An 18,871-nucleotide genomic window follows, 5' to 3' on the forward strand; every position below is an offset into this window, starting at 1 on the left:
TCCTCAAGGAGAATTTTTAAATTCTTGAGATCCTTATGTTAAAAGGTACAAATTGTGACATGGAATTCTACCTGTAGCCCAGCCTTTTTTCTGCCAACATAGCCCTGTTTCCTATGACATGAATATTGACTTTTTTCCCCATTACCTGTTTTATAAACTTGGGGTCCTTGTGGGAGTAATCATTTTTAATTAAATAAGTAAACTGAGAGGTAATCAGAGAGCTTGGATGATGTCTGTTAGTTCCAAAAGGCCATTTATGTGAAGAAATCCATTTTGTGTTCATGTTCTTTTCAGTCTTAAATTCTACCAAATCACATTAGAAATAATGGCAGCAGGTAACATGCCAAGCATTTACCTAGGATGGGCTCATTTACACACCAATAGTAACAAATTTAGAATCTTAGGTACTATTGAGAGTCTAACCCCAGAGCTCCTGTTCTTAGCCACTGTTAGTTACACTACCTCCCATGAAAAATAGACGCTGACTAGTCATTTGGGGTAACAAAGAATAGGAATTTGGGGGGAAAAAAGTACAAAACACTCCCAGAGGTCACTTTAACAACGTGCCTCTTTAAAAAAAAATCAAGCATGGGTTGCAAAATTTTTCTAACCGGGTCTGGCGTAGTAGGGTGGGTGCATTGTTGTTTCATCAGGACTCCGAGGCCCCTGGCTCAAATTCAGGATCGGCCTCCTCGTGGCCCCGCCTCCTGGCTCATGCGCTCCCTCCCTCGCCCACAATCCCTTGTAGCAACAGCGGCACCTGTGGAACAAAAGGGCTGGAGCTGGCTGCAACCAGAGCAAAGCCTGAAGCTCCTGAATGGAGGTAATTGCTTCTGCAGGCCAGCAAGGGATTCGGGAGGTTAAAGGAGATGTGAGGAAATACGGAAGATTTTCAGTCTTTGCCTGTTCACTTAAACAGGCTTCCCTTCTCCTTAGGCTGGGGGTGTTAAAGGCTTTGGTCCTGAGGGAGAGAGGATTCTCAAGGTGTGAATCCCCTGAATTCCCTGAATTGCTTCTGAGACCCAAGGGTGTAGCCTAGGATCCCGGTATTGGCTAGACCCCATGGGTTACCCCCAGGCTAAGCTGGGGTGAGGCCTGGAGCCTATCTTGCGTGGACCATTTGCCAGGTGGATAGCCAAACTTAGCCTAGCAGGTTTCAGACATTTAATGGACTGAAAATTCTTGGGCCCGAACGCTGATGGACAAGATTGTGTTATTTTCATTGGCTATTTGATTCTCTGTGATTTCATCCGGGTGTTGTGGATCACATTGAAGGGATTGCAGTCCTTCCTACTTTGGTCTACGTTTATTAACTAAGATATAAATATGACCCATTTTTCCCTCCCCAAACATTTGACTTATCTCTTTACTTTTATTTTTGTTATAATTAGTGCACGCCTCCTCCAGTCTTTCTTAGGGGGCAGGGACCACTAAATACACTTGGATTAGGGTCTACATTGAAAAAATACACTAAATCGTCTGTAATGAAAAGAAAGTAAGACAAATGGGATACTCAACTGTTGACCCACTAACTTAAAAAGCAAAGTTGCCAAGGAATTAAAATACCAATAATGAAAATAAAGTATTTAAGTGAACTAGATTTGTTCATAATCAATGTTCATAATCAGTGTTCATAAATTCATAGATGCTAAGATGAATCTTTGAGGTGATTTAGTCCAGTGGATTTTACAGATGGGAAAAACAGAAGCCCTGAGTGATTAAATGATTTACCTGAATGCACACAGCTAATTTGGTTTTCTGCCAGTTCCAAGTCAAATGATATTACCTCAAACAAAGGCCAGTAAGGGAAAAAAATAATACATTTTACTGTGAAGCCAAATAAAAAATGACTTAAGATTGCCCATAAGCTTGAATAGTCAAGATTTTGGTTGATCTCGCCCATACTCTAAAAATATAGTCTTCAGAGACCTCATTGTTTCTGCAATAATAGCGACACACAATTTGACTTTCACCACCACTCCCTTGAGGTAGTCTTCTCTGCTTACTTGATTTATGACCATGCTTTTTATTTCTCTTAAAACATTGCAAATTAATGTAAAGATCCATCTTGTAGGTTTTAAAACTGCATCTCAGTGGTTATCAAATCTGGGCATGTATCAGAATCACCTGGAGGGCCTGTTAAAATAGATTACTAGGCATTATGTCCAGAGTTTTTGATTCGATAAATCTGGTGGGGACCAGAAAATTTGCATTTGTTTCTAACTAGTTGCCAGGTGTGCTGATTTGAAAGGATCATGTATCCTAAAAAAGCCATGTTTTAATCCCAATCCCATTTTATGGAGGCAGCCTTTCTTTTAATCTCTATTCAGTACTATAGGTTGGAAGCTTGATTAAATTATCTCCACAGAGATGTGACTCACCCAGTTATGGGTATTAACCTTGGATTGGAGGGAGATGTGAATCCACCCATTCCAGGTGGGTCTTGATTAGTTTAATGGAATACTTTAAAAGAGGAAGCATTTTGGAGAAAGCATCAGAATGATGAGAGAACCACAGAGCCCACCAGCCAGTGACCTTTGAAGATGAAAAAGGAGACAGCTCTCAGGGGAGCCTCATGAAGCAAGAGGCCTGGAGAGGAAGCTAGCAGACATCATGTTCACCATGTGCCTTTCCAGTTGGGAGAGAAACTCTGAACTTCATCAGCCTTTCTTGAGTGAAAGTAACCTCTTGTTGGTGTCTTAATTTGGACATTTTTATAGACTTGCTTTAACTTGGAGATTCTCATGGCCATAGAACTGCAAACGTGCAATTCAGTAAATTACCCCTTTTTAAAAGCCATTCCATTTCTGTTATTACATTCTGGCAGGTAGCAAACTAGAACATCAGGTAATACTGATACTACTAGTCCATGAACCAAGTTTGGAGAACCACTGCCCTATCCTATATTAGAGTGCCCCCTGACAATCTCAAGTTCATTTCTTTCAGCCATGTGTTTTCTTACTGATTTTTAGTAAAAACCACCGTGTCAATAAACAAAACACACTAAACTGGAACTTAGAAGACCCGGCTGTGCTGTTAGACCTCCATTTCTTCATTTCTAAAAGAAACCCATGCTGATCTTGATCTCCAAGGGTCCAGTCATTTCTAACATTCTGTGATTTTGTTTCCTCCTGTTTTGTCTTGAATATTCAATAGCAGGATCTCTTTTCAGTTAATTATTTCTTCATTACCATTGATGATATTAAAATGACCATTTTTTCATAAGGTCATTTAGATTGATCAGGGTAAAGAAGGTAGATTTCTTCCAACCTACTCAATTTGGACTCAAAATCACTGTAAGAGACTCTCCCGTCTCCATTTCAATTGGGTATTCATTTCTTTGTTAACTCAGTGACCGTCATTGAGTGCTACACTTGTGGCTGTACACAGAATACAGAGAGGAGAAACTTGTTTTCCAGTTTTTGAGGAGATAAACTATTACAGTATGTTGGGAATTGAGTCATACCCCCCCAAAAGACATGTTCACATCTTAATCCGTGTTCCTGTGGGTGTGAACCCTTTTGTAAATAGACCCTTTGAAGATGTTATTAGTTAAGGTGAGAACTCATTTGTGAATAGTATCTTCAAAGAACTTATTTAGATGAGGCCAGTTCAAATTGGGGTGGGCTGAAGTCCTTATAAGAAGAGGAAATCTAGACAGACACACAGAAGACTAAAGAGAAAGGAAAAGCCATGTGACAGGCAGATATACAAACCAAGGAACCCCCAGAATTATGGCAAGCCAGCATCAAAATGCTACAGACTGCAGGAGAAAATATGATCTGTCAAGGCCTTGATTTTAGACTTCTAACCTCCAAAACCGTGAGACAATATCCTTTGTTTAAGCTAACTCATTGTGTGGTATTTATCTTAGTAGTCCTGGCAAACTAAGAACTATAATGTGATAAATGCTATGAAGAAGGGTATAATGTACTATGTATAATATGCTATAGAAGCATAGAGAGAGCATCTATTCTCAACTTGGGGAAAATGTATGGAGGGAACTCAATCTGAAAATTGATGAGGAATTTATCCAGGAGAAGACAGACAAGAATGGTCTTTTAGGCAGTGTGAATAACACGTGCCCATGCATTGGTGAGTGCAGGAAATTCTGCTTTATTGGATCTTGAAGGATAAATGGAGATTAAATTACAATGATAGGCAGTACCTTGATCATAAAAGGTCTCATTGGCCTTAGGGTATTGGGACTGTGGGAAATCATTCAAAATTTTAAACAAGGAAGTACACAATAAGGTTTAGAACACTTTAGCTAAGTGTTTTGGTTTACTAAAGCTGTTGGAATGCAGTGTGCCAGAAATGGGTTGGCATTTACAATGGGGATTTATTTACTTAAAATTTACAATTCTTAGGCTGTGAAAATGTCCAACCCAGGTCATCAACAGGACAATACCTGGACTCTGAAGACAGGCTGCTGGCATCCGGGATACCTGTGTCACATGGGAAGGCACATGGCCCACATCTGCTGTTCCTTTGCTCCCAGTTTTCATTGTTTTTTGCTTCTGCTTCTAGTGGCTTCTTCCTTGAGCTTTTGTGGTCCTCTTTTAGCTTCTCAAGGGCTTTTCTCTGGGTGCTTTTCTTAATTTCATCTCTCTGCTTTTCTGAGTTTCATCTCTGGGCTTTTTCTGTATATCTTTTATCCTCTTATAAAGGACTCCAGTAAGGAGAGTAAGACCTAACTTAAATGATGCAGGTCCCCTCTCAATTGAAAACACCTACAATGGACCTACACCACAGGAATGGATTAGAAGAACTTGGCCTTTTCTGGGGTACATAACATCTTCAAACCACTACACCAGTTTATAAGAGCAAAGAGAGCAAGTTATCAGGCTGCTTGAGAATTCATAGTTTGAGTGACTCAAAAAAGGTGTTAAAGGATCTGTAGTATTAAGTAGAGAAACTAAATTTGAGAGTTACTGAGGTCCTCATAGCCTTGCAGCATTTTCAGTTTAGATGGGATGATGCCATAATAGGATTAAATTGCAAAATGCTTTCTTCCACTGCAGACTCCTCCATCCCCTGCACATTTTGACTAATTATAAGTATGGTGATTATTATATAACTGAAAGAATAGAGACTCTTTTGCCTTTCCTTTCTACACTGGAATGTCAGTACAGTTTTCAGCTAATCCTTTTGAGTTCCATTCAGATGAAGGAAAACCATACAGTATCTTTTTTTTTAAAATATAAATTAGGTGTTTAAATTTTAATTTAGGTTTGAATCTGGTGCCTTTTGGAAGCTAACCTAAAGTTTCTAATTCCTTTAAATGAAATAGTTCTTATTTGTAAAGGATTTAAATCTTCAAATATTATTTTCTAAGTAATATTTATGTCCACATGCTTAATAAGATGTAAGAGCTGGTGACTTTAAATTATCTTTAATGTTGAACTTAAAGAACCTCCTCACAGTATTTTATTTTTGTTTTGTAATTTAGATCATACAAATGAATGACAAATTAAGAAACAGTCAAGAAATTTAGAATGGATTAAACATGTTTTTGGAAGAAAATGGTATGTTTTCACAAGTTAATTTACTATTCTTTTAAAAAGTTCATTTTATTTAGAGACATTGGTAAACTGCAGCAACTTAACTTGCAAGACAGTGATGGTGTTCTTCCAAAAGTATAATTTAAGTAATTTGCTAATAATCCTGAAAAAATTGTTCATATTTTTATATGTAAACCATTAAATCCATATAGATATTTATTATCTATTTTTAAGTTCTTTGCACTTTTTTTTTGGTCTTTTCTCCTTAGTTTCTTTAGTCATATAAAAAAGCTGTTATAGGATAAACACTTTCCCAAATGCATAGTGATGCTCTTTGGCGTATGAGATTAAAAAAAAAAAATTGTCAAAGATTTTGTAGGAGCAATCAAGTTTTGGCTATTTTTCCCACTAAAAACAAAATAAAATGTGCAATCCTTCGTTGCCCCAAAGTTGGAAGAAGAGTATCTTCATGTTTTCTAGGTTTCTTCAGTTGATGAGTTTGAGGATACCTCTGTGTATACTCACATATGAATATGGCCTAAGTTAGGACTTCTCAGATTTTAATGGATGCCTCATTAAAATATGCATTTTGGTTCAGTAGGTCTAGGGTAATGCCTGATATTCTGCTTTTTTTTTTTATATTCTGCATTTTTGACAAGTTTCCAGGTGATGCTGATGCTCTTGGTTCAGGGTCCACACTTGGGTTAACAAGCGCATACATACTCCTTTGATCAAATGCTAGCTTCTTAAAATAGAATAGAATTAAATAAATATTTAATGCCAGTATACACTGAAAACCACATACTCAGATTTATGAGACTACTTATGGCACTCTATTATTATTGGTGAGATTTATGTTTTCTAATGGGACATCATCCTTTATTTAAGAAGTCAGATTTATATCTCAAAAGCATTACTGAGATAGCTTGCTCTAGGATGACTACCATCAGGTCTTCTCTTAGTATACACAAGCCATTGCCTCGTTGAGAAATGGAGTCTAGTGAAGAAGATTTTCAGATGTCTCTAGCCTCAGCTGCCTTCTGACTGCAACTATCTGAGGCCAAGTGGGAATCATCCAGTTGAGTTCATCATCCCCTGGACCGTGAAAGATAAATTAAGGCACTGCCTTTTAGGGTGGTTTGTTATGTAGCAATAGATTATCCAACAGTTATATTTTCTAACCTGAGGAATTTATTCCTAAAATGTCTTGGTCTTCTGAGAAATGATCAGTATATAGGGGTTGAAAATTCATCTTAAATTTTCATACAAATAATGTTATGATTTTGGGTTTTTTTTGGTAATATCAGTTACTCAATTTCTAGCATTTCTGTTTTTCTTTGAAATGTTCTAGTATTAAATGATTTATATATGAGTCATGTTTTATGGTCATGCCCTTGAAACTGCAGATTATATTGCTTTGGAGGATTGTTTACTTATAGATCTGATTTTCAGGTCCTGTCACATAATCTCTTTCCATTCTCAACTATCCATGCGGTCACCTATCCATGTAATCAAGTGTAAATGAGGAAGAGATTATATTTTCTATTGAGTGTTAACTTTTTTTTCCATTTTAATTCATGCCATGATTTGTCTAGGTAGTACTCCCCACAGTTGTTTCTTAAGGGCACCTTACAATTGTTTCTTAAGTTTTTTTCCAATATTTTATTATGAAAATTTTCCATCCACAAAGCTAAAAGAATTGTTCAGTGAACACTCACACCCATCACCTAGAGTCTCACATTAACTTCCTACTATATTTGCTTATCACACATTTATCCAACTGGGTACTTTTTTTTTTAAGTTATAGAGTAAAATTGATCTCTTTTGATATATGGTTCTTTAAATTTGAACACACATACAGATGCATGTAACTACCACCACAATCAGGATTCAGAACAGCTCTGTTACCTCAAAAAACTTCTTGCCACCCCTTTATAGTCATACTTCCCCACAGCTAAACCTTGGCAACCACTGATCTGTTCACCATCACTATTGTATTTTATATTCAGGAATGTTATATAAATGTAATCATACAGTACATAACCTTTTGAGACACTCTTCTTTTATCCACTACTATATTTTGTTTCTTAAGGGCACTGTCCTTTGAGCTTTATATTTTAGTGCCTTTTAAAAACTCAGTATTTCACTCAGTACCTACAAAAACACTCTGGGGATTCAACATTTAATAAAAAACAAACCAAAAAAAACAAGCAGTAATCACTGTCCTCTGAATATTTTAGTATATTAAGAAAAGTTCACAAATAGCTGTATTAGAACTAGTCCTAAATGAAAGGAGCAAAAGTGTAGGGGAGGTTCACCATAAATGAAAATCACATCAGCAAGGGACATCAACTTCATGAAGGAAATTTCATTTGAACTAGGCCTTTGGGGCTAGGGAGGGTTTTTTAAATTATTATCATTATTATTATTATTTCTGTATGCTGTATGGCAGGGTCACATAGTTATTTTTCCATTTGAGTATCCCGTATTGCAGCACTATTTGTTGAATTTTTGTTTGTTTTTTTTTGTTTTGCTTGTTTGTTTTTTGGGTTAGTGCATGGGCCAGGAATCGAACCCAGGTCTCCCACATGGCAGGCGAGAATTCTACCACTGAACTACCTTGGCACTCCCTCTTATTTTTTTTTAACAACTCAGAAAAGGCATTCTTGACAGGGAACAAAATGATGGAGCTAGTCAATGAAACATGTTCGGAACTGTGCCATAGAAATACTACTGTGGCAACTAGCGGGTGGGGAACTCAAATCCAGTTAGAGACCTGATGTCCTAGTGAGAGCACAGATACTGCATGAATTAGGATAGTGACCATGAAAATTGAAAGGAGGAAAAAAGATTAGTGTAGATAGACTCAATAGGACTTGATACCACGTAGGCATTACAGGTGACTCAATTTGAGTCTATGTGCATAAATTACTGTACCAACAATGGAATTAGGCTACATTATGTGAAAGAGCCTGGTGGAGGCTCAATAAAAGTGACCTTTAGAAAATTAACTTGTTTGCTGCATATCTGTATCCTTTGTGAAGTAGTAGACCAAGATTGACTCTAGATTGTGGCATATTTCTCAGGGACTGGAGCCTAGCCATGCTTAAAATTTTTTAATCCTTCTCCCCCTCTCTACATTCACTCTCTGCCCTCCGTACCTGTAACCCCCCTCTCTGTTCCCCCCTTCCCCCTCTTGTTGTAGACCGCCCATTTCCGTAGCTCACCACTAAACTGCAAGCCTTCCTGTTATTCTCTTCACTCCTCTATACCTAACCTAAGCCCTCAGCCTAGCAACTGCCTCCTGCCTTGTGTGATTGGCTGTCCCTTCCTGACATGTGCGCCCAAGACTCCACCCCTCCCCGAGAGTACTTAAGCCCCACGCTTACCCCGCTCTGGGTCGTCCGAGCCCCGGGGTCTTCGGACCCCAGACGTCTCACTCCTCGGGTTCCCGGGTGGCCCATCCCGGAGTGTAACAATAAAAGCTTAAAACCCGCATCTGGCCTGAGTGACGACTTCTCGCGACTGCCGGCTGGGGAAAGCGCCGGCTCCAGCTTACCCAGGTTAATTCCTGCGAGCTCGCCCCAAACCCACCCAGTGTACCGGTCGCGCGGCCTGGCTGAAGCTATCAGCGGCACTAGATGCCGTATTTAAAAATAAAAATCGGTATGACTAATCACGTCTGGTAAAAAACAAAACAAATACGTCTAATATCAGGTGTTTATATACAGAGTCTTTGAAAGATGAGTGAATTTTGCAACAGCTTTAGGGCAAATACGTATACTCTTTCTATACTTTGTAACACATTTATGAGTAAATATTCACTTTAATTTCTCTGAACATGTAGTGCCCCTTTCCTATAGAATGAATATACATGTTTTTTCCTACTTTACCTATACATTTTGAGGGTGAAATTGACAACCACATCTTCTTTTGGGCATTTTCAAAAGTTCCTATTTTTGAATAGGAAATAACTAAAGCTCAGTCCTTCAGGAGATCTTGAGACTACTTCCTCAATTTTAGAACCATTTTTCTCAGATCTCACCTATTCTTCCTCTCCTCATAATCATACCAGACAATTATATTTTCTTTTATCATCCTGCCTCAACTTTTAGTTTTCCTCCTAAATTGTTTCTTATGCCTGAAATATTCTCCTTTTCCTAATGTGAAATTTTTTGGTACCGCTCCTTAAATGGCTTTTATATCAAAATTTTGTCTTCCAAATGTTAAAAAAGACTTATGCCCTATGACATGGATTCATATAAATTATTTTTTACTTTTTTATTGTGAAATATAACATATATACAAAAAGCAAAAAATTTCCAAGTATATTTTAACAGGTAGTTATAGAACAGGTTTTAAAGTTTGGTATGGGTTACAGTTCACGATTTTTCGATTTTTTTCTTCTAGCTGCTTCATGACACAGGAGACCAACAGAAATACAAGTATAATGATTCAGCAGTCATACTCATTTGTTAAGTCCTATCTTCTCTGTTATACTCCTCCTTCTCTTTAAATAACATATATACATAAAAGCAATACATTTCAACGTACATAGCAACAATTAGTTGTAGAACAGATTTCAGAGTTTGATATGGGTTGTGATACACAATTTTAGGTTTTTATTTCTAGTTACTCTAAGCTACTGGAGGCTAAAAAGAAATACCATTATTATGATTCAGCACTCATACTTATTTGTTAAACCCAACCTTCTCTGTATAACTCCACATCACCTTTGATCTTTCTCCCACTCATTAGGGGTATTTGGGCTATGCCAATTCTAACTTTTTCATGTTGGAAGGGGCTGTCGATAATATGGAATAGGGGAATGGAAGTAGTTTATGTTTGGGAAGGCTGGTCCCTCTGCATTTCAGGACTTATCTGTCCAGGTACCAATCTGGAGATTGTAGGTTTTGGAAAGTTACCCTAGTGCATGAACCCTTTGTAGAATCTTATATAATGCCCTAGGTGTTCTTTAGGATTGGCAGGAATGGTTTGGTTGGGGTTTGACAAGTTATGATAGGTAGCAGTGTCTAACTGAAGCTTGCTTAAGAGTGACCTCCAGAGTAGTCTCTCAACTCTATTTGAATTGTCTCAGCCACTAACCTTATTTGTTACGCTTTTTTCCCCCTTTTTTGTCAGGATGGCATTGTTGATTCCACAGTACAGGGCTAGGCTCATCCCTGGGAGTCTTCCCCCATGCCAGTAGGATGACTTTTATCCCTGCATGTCATGTCCCATGTAGTGGGGAGGGCAATGATTTCACTTACAGAATTGGGCCTAGAGAGAGAGAGAGAAAGGCCACATCTGAGCAACAAAAGAGGTCCTCCTTAGGTAACTGTTAGCATACCTATAGTAGGCTAAGCTTCTGTGCTACATACATAAGCTTCACAAGAGCAAGACTCAAGATCAAGGGCTTGGCCTATTAATTTGGGTGTCCCTTATGTTTGGCACAGTATCCGGGGTTTCCCTGGTGGTAAAGTTTTATAGTTCCATAATTTTTTTCCCATCCCTAAAGGGGCTTTGCCAATACTTTTTTATTATATGCTTAATATACTCTGGGATGTATCCAGGCATTACATTAAGCTGTACAGAATTAAAGGCTCTCCTTCTTATTCTGGGCCCCCTGTGTTTGCATTGTTTAAATGATCTATCCAGACAGGTTGAGTTTGATTATGTGCTACAGAAAATGTAGTTTCTGGACATAATAAATATTTCTTCCTTTGGTCTCAAAGAGTAGTGAAGTTCTAAAATACAGGCAATGTCTTCCTTACCCTTGTAATATGAATTACCTTAATCCCAACACAATCTGCTTTATTCTTGTCTCTAAATACCAGGTTAAAACATATATAAAATAGCCCTTCAGAATCCATAAATAACAATTACCATACTGGACTAAATGTGACTGCTATAAAAGCATACAATCTAGGTTCCAATTTTTTATAAGTATTTTCTAAATGAAATCATACAATATTCACTCTTTTGTTTCTGGTTTATTTTGCCTCGCCATATGTGCCACAGGTTCACTCAAAATGTTGCATGCCTCACAACTTCATTCCTTTTTGTAGTAGCACCTCGCCAACCTACTTCTCAATCAGTGCATCTTTCAGCCACCTCCATCTACTGGGGCTCTTGTATAATGTCCAAAGTCAGCAGTCCATCAGCACTCTCAATTTTAGATAATTTCATTGTTCCCAAGAGAAAGATAACCAATAAACTCCCCCTCACCAAATAGAAAATCTAATTCTCCCCCTAACTCTTGTCCCTCCTCCTATTATGTACCCCTGATATTGCTGCAGTACTGTTGATGTTTTCCTGTTAAAGGAAATGCAGTAATATTTTTCCCCATATACCCTGAAATTATACACTCTTTGTACAAGATTCATACCATTGCAGTAGTTCATGCAAGAACTTAATTATAATTGTTGTGTTAATTGGTGGGACACACGAGTCTATACAACCCCTTTCAATCATGTTCACCTTCAATATGGTAATATTACTTATAGACCCACTGGTGAACCGCCTTCACTTCTGTCTATTCCCTTACAATTAAGTTCAGCCTCATTAGCAAACTATTCACTCATCTCAAGCTTCTGTGTATCTCTAGGTCCCCTATATTCTGTATTATAAAGCTTCTGATTTTACTTTTACCATGGTCGTAAAAGTGGAATCATACAGCATTTGTCCTTTCATGTCTGGCTTATTTCACTCAGCATTATGTCCTTAAGGTGACAAAATGGATTGTAACCTGGTTCAGGTGTCATTTCATCTTATTGCTGTGTAGTAGTCCTTCGAATGTATATTCCATATTTTGTTAACCTCCTCATCTATTGATGGGCACTTGGATTGTTTCCATCTTTTAGTGATTGTGAATAGTACTGCTGCAAATATTAGTGCACAAATCTCTGTTTGTATCACTGATTTCAGCTCTTCTGGGTACATACCGAGTAGTGGTATTGCTGGGTCATCAGGCAACTTGATATTTAATTTTCTGAGAAACCGCCAGAGTGTCTTCCATAGCATGTGTACCATTACACATCCCCGCCAGCAGTGCATAAGTGTCTTAATTTCTCCACATCCTCTCCAACATTTGTAGTTTCCTGTTTGTTTAATAGCAGCCATTCTTACAGGTGTGAGGTGGTATCTCATTGTAGTCTGATCTGCATTTCCCTTATAGCTCATGAGAATGAGCATCTCTTCATGTGCTTCTGAGCCATCTATACTTGCTCTTCAGAAAAATGTCTGTTCATGTCTAAAGCTTGCTTTAGAATTGGGTTGCTTGTTCTTTTGTTGTTGAGTTGTGTGATTTCTTTTATGTATACATGATATCAAACCTTTGTTCAATGTGTGATTTCCAAATATTTTCTCTCATTGAGTTGGCTGCCTCGTCATCTTTTTGATAAAGTCGTTTGAGGTGCAGAAGCATTTGATTTTGAGGAGTTACCATTTACTATTTTTTTTTTTTTTTTTTTGCTTGTGCTTCAGTATAAAGTTTAGGAAGCTAACTCCTATTATTAGGTCTCTTGAAGCTGTTTTTCTATATTTTCTTCTAGGAACTTTATGTTACTGATTCTTATATTTAGGTGTTTGATTGATCCACTTTGAGTTAATTTTTGTATAAGCTGTAAGGTAAGGGTCCTCTTTCATTCTTCTGGCTATTGATATCCAGTTTTCCCATGCCCATTTATTGTAAGAACAATGAGTGTTAGAAACTAGCTTGACAGGAGTAAAGGGTGACAGCCTTGGGTAGAGTGTACTTCCTTACTGTGTACGTTGGTGTTTTTTTGGTTTTGACTTCATAGTATCACAAAAATCTTGATTCACAAATAGAAGTGGTCCTATTCAAGCCAATAATGAATTTAAATCAGTAGCTCTAAGCAAAAATGTTCTTTCATAACCAATTGCACTATCATAAGAATTTGGAATCTATGTAGAGATGACAAAAAATATTCATTCCTGAGTCTGCGAGCTTAGGCACTCTCTTGCTCACTCTCACTGTCAGAGAATCTGACATCGAAAGTAATGCATTGATAGTCTTTCAGTATATGTTAACATGTCATATTTGACATTTGAGTTTTTATTTTTAATTATTATTTAATTATTATTTTAATCTGGAAAAAATTAAAAAGCACACGAAACAATTTGAAAATATCTTGAATTTTAATAGGCAGTATTTTGACCTATTCTGATTCTATGTATTCAAAAATAAATTTATAGTTCTTTAAGATTTACTTATTTATTATTTAAAATATAATTTCCTTTGGATTAATATGCATTATTAATCTGTTACTGTATTTATAGATATCATGTTTTATTGAATTGTAAGAATTGAAGCAAGCTGAGTTTTCTTTATTGATAATCAGTGTTTAAAATGAATATCAATAATTAAATTGCAAATGAACTAAAAGTCACTTATTTAAGCTCTCAGTGAAAGCAAGGACACAGCTTTTATTTTTGGTTGTAAAAAAAATATGTAATCAATATAAATGTAACTTTTAAAAAGGTATTTATCTGTGCCTGCCCATGCAAAAGAAAAAAAAAGAAAGGCATTTATAAGTACTATTTGTAATTTTTTACTTGCACTAGCAATTGGACATATCTGACATAAGTCTTACCACAGTATCTTTTCTTTTTGTATGTATTTTTCTGTTTTCATTTTGTATGCTGTATGGTGGGGTCACATTTCATTATTTTTCCATGTGAGTATCCAGTTATTGCAGCACCATTTGTTGAATTTTTTTGTTTTGTGTGTTTCTTTTTTTTTTTTCGGTAAGTACACGGACTGGGAATCGAACCCAGGTCTCCCACATAGCAGGTGAGAATTCTACCACTGAACACTGAACAAAATATGCTTGCACCCCCTATATTTTGCCTTTTAAAGCACTGTTCACATCTCAAGTAAAGGACAGGCAGAACTCATTCCATGGGTTTAAGTTAAGCTTCCTACAGGAAGTTTCCTATGTACTGCTCTCTAGGGATTTACATACTGATACAAAAATTTATTTGAATCCAAAACTAGAGAGTGTATGGGAAGAATTTTACCCCATCTGAGAAATGTTGCATACTAGAAATTGGAAGGGAAGGAGATGATTTAGACTTAACAGTCATGCCCTCAGAATTTACCAGATGGATAATCACATCTTGGTTATTAAGAATTGCAGTCAGTACTTTGGGGTTTTTGAAGAACAATTTTATAGGACAAGTTGAACTTTGCTGTGCCTATGCTATCATTTTATCAAAACCCATTTGAACATATGATTATAATAATATATTTGTTACTAGTTTTGGAGAAAGTATGTCAGTTTTTGAGATTGAGATGGAGGTACATGGGTTAAGATTATTGAATGATGAAAGATTTAGTGAATTTATTCATCTCTTGCCTTCCTAAAATTTTTCTAGCCACAGAAAATGTGACTCATTATTTGATTGTTAGATGGATTTCAGGGGGTTCTCAAGTGCTATGTAATGTAAATCCTGATGCCAGTATCTTGTGATTCTGACCATGTTTATATGTACTAGAAAAATAGCCCAGAGTTTAATCTAGAAATTTGACAAAATTAACTGTATACCATATGATTAGAAAATTCAGTAAAGAAAGGATTTTTGTTATTAGAAACATCCATCCACTAATTGCTTTAAAGGTTAAAACTTTCTAATTCACGCTGCAATAAGTTAAATATGATAATTATTAAGGTAGCTTAGATAAATAGTAACATATAGTAATTAAATTTATGAAGACCGAAGGCCTTATGAAGTCTAAACCACTCATGAATTCTTGTCTCATGTGATTTGAAATATCAACCATATACTTTGAATGGTTTATAAATCAGAAAATTACATAGCCCATGGTATGTTTCTAAGTAACATGTCATCATTTTACCACAGTTTAAGCAAAGTTAAGCCTTATTAGATCCCATAGTTTAAATTCTTCTAATATAAAAAATTGGTTCCTACATTTTCATTGGTCAAAGTTATTTTCCAGGGCTTGAAAAACTGTTGCACCCAAGTGACCTGGCTGAGAACACTTTACTGCAATGCCATAGATGGACTAGTTTATTTGAATTTAATAATCTGTACCTGAGTTAAAGAGGACAGGAAACTATTGGGGAAAGATCTGCATTTTTTGTAATCTTGAATAAGCTAAATGTGTATACTTTACATGTTTTTTCTCAGGTATATATCTTGAAATACAGACAGTTTGTCGGACTCTTTAAATGTACATGTTGATGAACTTCTTTTTCTTTAGCTAATTTGACAAATGTCTTTATTTTAGGAAAAGAAAAGAAAGCTACTGAAACACTTTGGACTCCTCTGATATTCTCCCTTAACTTTTCCTCTCTAAGTTTTACATATTAAAAGTAAATGTAGGGTTTGTTTCCTGGTGCCTGCCCATGCAAAAAAAAAAAAAAAGATTAATTAATGTGGAGTACACAGGTAGTTCAGTGGTTAGAATGCCCACCTTCCATGCAGGAGACCCGGGTTCAATTCCTGGACCATGCATCCCCCCCAAAAAAGTAAATGTAATGATTAAAATATTTCACTGTGTTGTTTCTTATCAGCAGTACTTTAATGTTTTCATAGGCACTGATTATGTAATTGCCTTATAATATCACTGCAGTAATTTATAAAAATTACATGTTCAGGTTTATTAAATTACTAGAAGGGAGTTGGCTTTTTTACCCAGACCATTTTAGGTTGATTGTTATATATTACATTTGAAAATCAAAGAAACAAAAAATAAACAGGAAAGAAAATCTAAATGCCATGTAAATTACATTTATAGCATTCACAAATTTTGGTTACTTTGCAGTGCTTCAGGTGAATGATAATTGTGAATTTATTATAAAAGTATTGAATCTCCTCATGTACTTGGATTAAATACATATGGGTACAGATTATCTGGAGTACTTATCAAAATAAGTTATAAACTCAAGTTTCATCATCGTTTGTAGTTTAAACATAGTGAATCTGATACTCCATAATTTTGATGCTTTTCTGCAGTGAATTTGATATAGAACAGTTGCTAAAGAAACCCTATTTAAATGTGTGACCATTTTTGTGGAACACATCTGGGGTAATTATAATTAGTTCAGGATGTATACTGTTTAAAAATAATATTGAATTCATGGACAAAGGAGCATATACCACATCTTTTTCTCAATGACTACAATCATCCAGATCAGTATGAAAAAAATTCTTTACGTTATTGGTGGCTGTGCTTGGAGTATAATTTTAGAGTATTACAAAAGGAAATGAGGAGTAACTTTTTTGTAAAATGTCAAATAGGCAGTTTACACCTGTTAGTGTGTTTCGTTTAGAACAGCTGTGTCTTTTATTATCAGTAAACAGATGCAGAAAGTAATGGAATGTTTTAAAGCAATATGTTAATCCTGTCTTCCACTACTGAACTGTCTCACAAGATAGTGATTAAATATTGACTGTGCAGCTGTTACTTACAATTATAGAATTTCTTAGTTAATTTCTTCTTCCCAGGCCCAAATGTTTTCATATTTGGAGGTGTAATTTCCAATCTTAAGATTTCATAATGTGGTTTATCTATTACAAATGGGTTTCTAAAGATAAGTCCTTTGACCATTGTAGAGATAAATTCATGTTTATCTGAGTTGACCAATATTTTAGGTAGGATAAGCAATTTTTTAAAGTATTCATTTACTTTATCTGTTAATGAATATGAGGATTATTTGATAAAATATGTATTTTTAATTTTATGCTTGATACTGCCATAAATGATCTAAACAGGAAATTATGATGCTGTCTTCAAATATTTATGGAACATAGTGCATAATATCTTCTTAGAATAATCACAAAATTCAGGCAAAACTGTGTAAATTATTTCAATTCTAATAGCCTTTTTTGCATTTTTATTGTTTTAATCCTTATATTTGGCCTTTTCAGAAAAGATTGTAAAATTATACCTCGTTAATTATCACCTTTACGCTTCTTGAAGAAAAATTGTATTAAGTAAGGTTATCATTAACTAATGTTTATTGAGCTTTTAAACATAAAAAGTACTCCCTGAAGTGTTTTATGTATGATAATATTCTTACCCTATTTTATAGATGAGGAAATTCAAACTTAGAGACATGAAGAAGATTGACCAAGGTCTTTATGGCTAGCAAATGATCGAGCCTAAGTATAAACCCGTCATTTTCATTGTCTTTTTCTTAACAACTTTGCATTTTGTCTTTAGCATGTAATATGAACATTATGCAGAGGGGAAGTTATGTGGAAAGTAAACTTTGACGGTGTCCTTTTTTTGAAGGACAGTTTTTCCTGCATTTTTTCATAATTTACCTCATAATGTGCATGTTTGTGCTCTTTAACAATGGTATCCCATAACAGGTTTCATGATACAGTTTATGCTAGAGCAATTTTCAAACATCCCTTTATGAGTTTTTCTCTAATTTTGCTACTCTATGGAGAAAGTGCCAGAAATCTGTTCTCTTTCCCAGAAAGAACCTTTCTTTGGTTCAAGAAAAAAATTTTTTTTGGCATGGGCAAACTCCAGAAATCAAACCTGGGTCTCCGGCATGGCAGGCAGGAATTCCGCCACTGAGCCACCATTGCATCACCAGAGATTTTAAAGAGCAGCATGACATAGTTTCCAGCCAAATTATACTGCTTTACTTACACTTTACTGTCCTAGAAATATCAAGTATTGAAACTTCTCCTTATAAAATGACTGTTCTCTGTCCAATATTATTACTAACTTCCGTATTTTTAGTTTCTTTGGACATTTGTCAGGAATTAACCCAATTTTATATGTGAAGAAATGGAGCCAGAGAGATATTAAGAAAATTGGCTAAGAAAGTAACTAGCAAATGTTTCTGTGTATTTGATTTTTTTCTCAAAAAAAAAAAAAGCACTAGAAATCTAAGTGTTGAGCTAATTATTTTTGTAGAGAGTTTTAAGATTTCAGTCTTCAACAGATGGTTGCTTCAACATAGTTTCCTTTGACACTGATGAGAATACTTACAAGATTAACTAGGATCAGTAATGTCATGAGGTATTGCTGGAGGAAACTTAATATAGAAGTCCATTAAGGTTGCTCTTAAGAGGCAAAATGTTCTTACATGCAAGCTGAAATATGGTAGGAAGAATAAACACATCTTACTTGTGTGCAATATTATGAAATGTCATATTTTCTTTGTTAGAATTTTAAAGTAATATGGAAATTATATATATATTTTTGCTAAGATTACTCATTGCTGATTAAATACTGTCAAATTATTTTATGTTAATGTCTCCTTCAAAACTAATTAACCTGAAACAAAGAATACAGAGATAAGCAATAAAATTATCCTTTTATAGAATGTGGTACACATTTCCCAGGCAGAAGTAATTAC

The 18,871-nt window shown here is 35.7% G+C and overlaps 1 long non-coding RNA gene across 1 annotated transcript in view; it reads left to right on the forward strand.

Annotated features, from left to right (window-relative positions):
* The first annotated feature begins 676 nt into the window (after window positions 1–676).
* Window positions 677–18,871, forward strand: part of LOC143676455 (uncharacterized) — a 47,971-nt gene continuing 29,776 nt past the window's right edge. Inside the window, exons 1-2 of the long non-coding RNA XR_013172096.1 lie at window positions 677–823; window positions 5,453–5,528. This is a non-coding gene — a long non-coding RNA (uncharacterized LOC143676455). The remainder of the gene's footprint in view (window positions 824–5,452; window positions 5,529–18,871) is intronic.

Source organism: Tamandua tetradactyla, chromosome 3, assembly GCF_023851605.1.
Source record: "Tamandua tetradactyla isolate mTamTet1 chromosome 3, mTamTet1.pri, whole genome shotgun sequence".
NCBI lineage: Eukaryota > Metazoa > Chordata > Mammalia > Pilosa > Myrmecophagidae > Tamandua > Tamandua tetradactyla.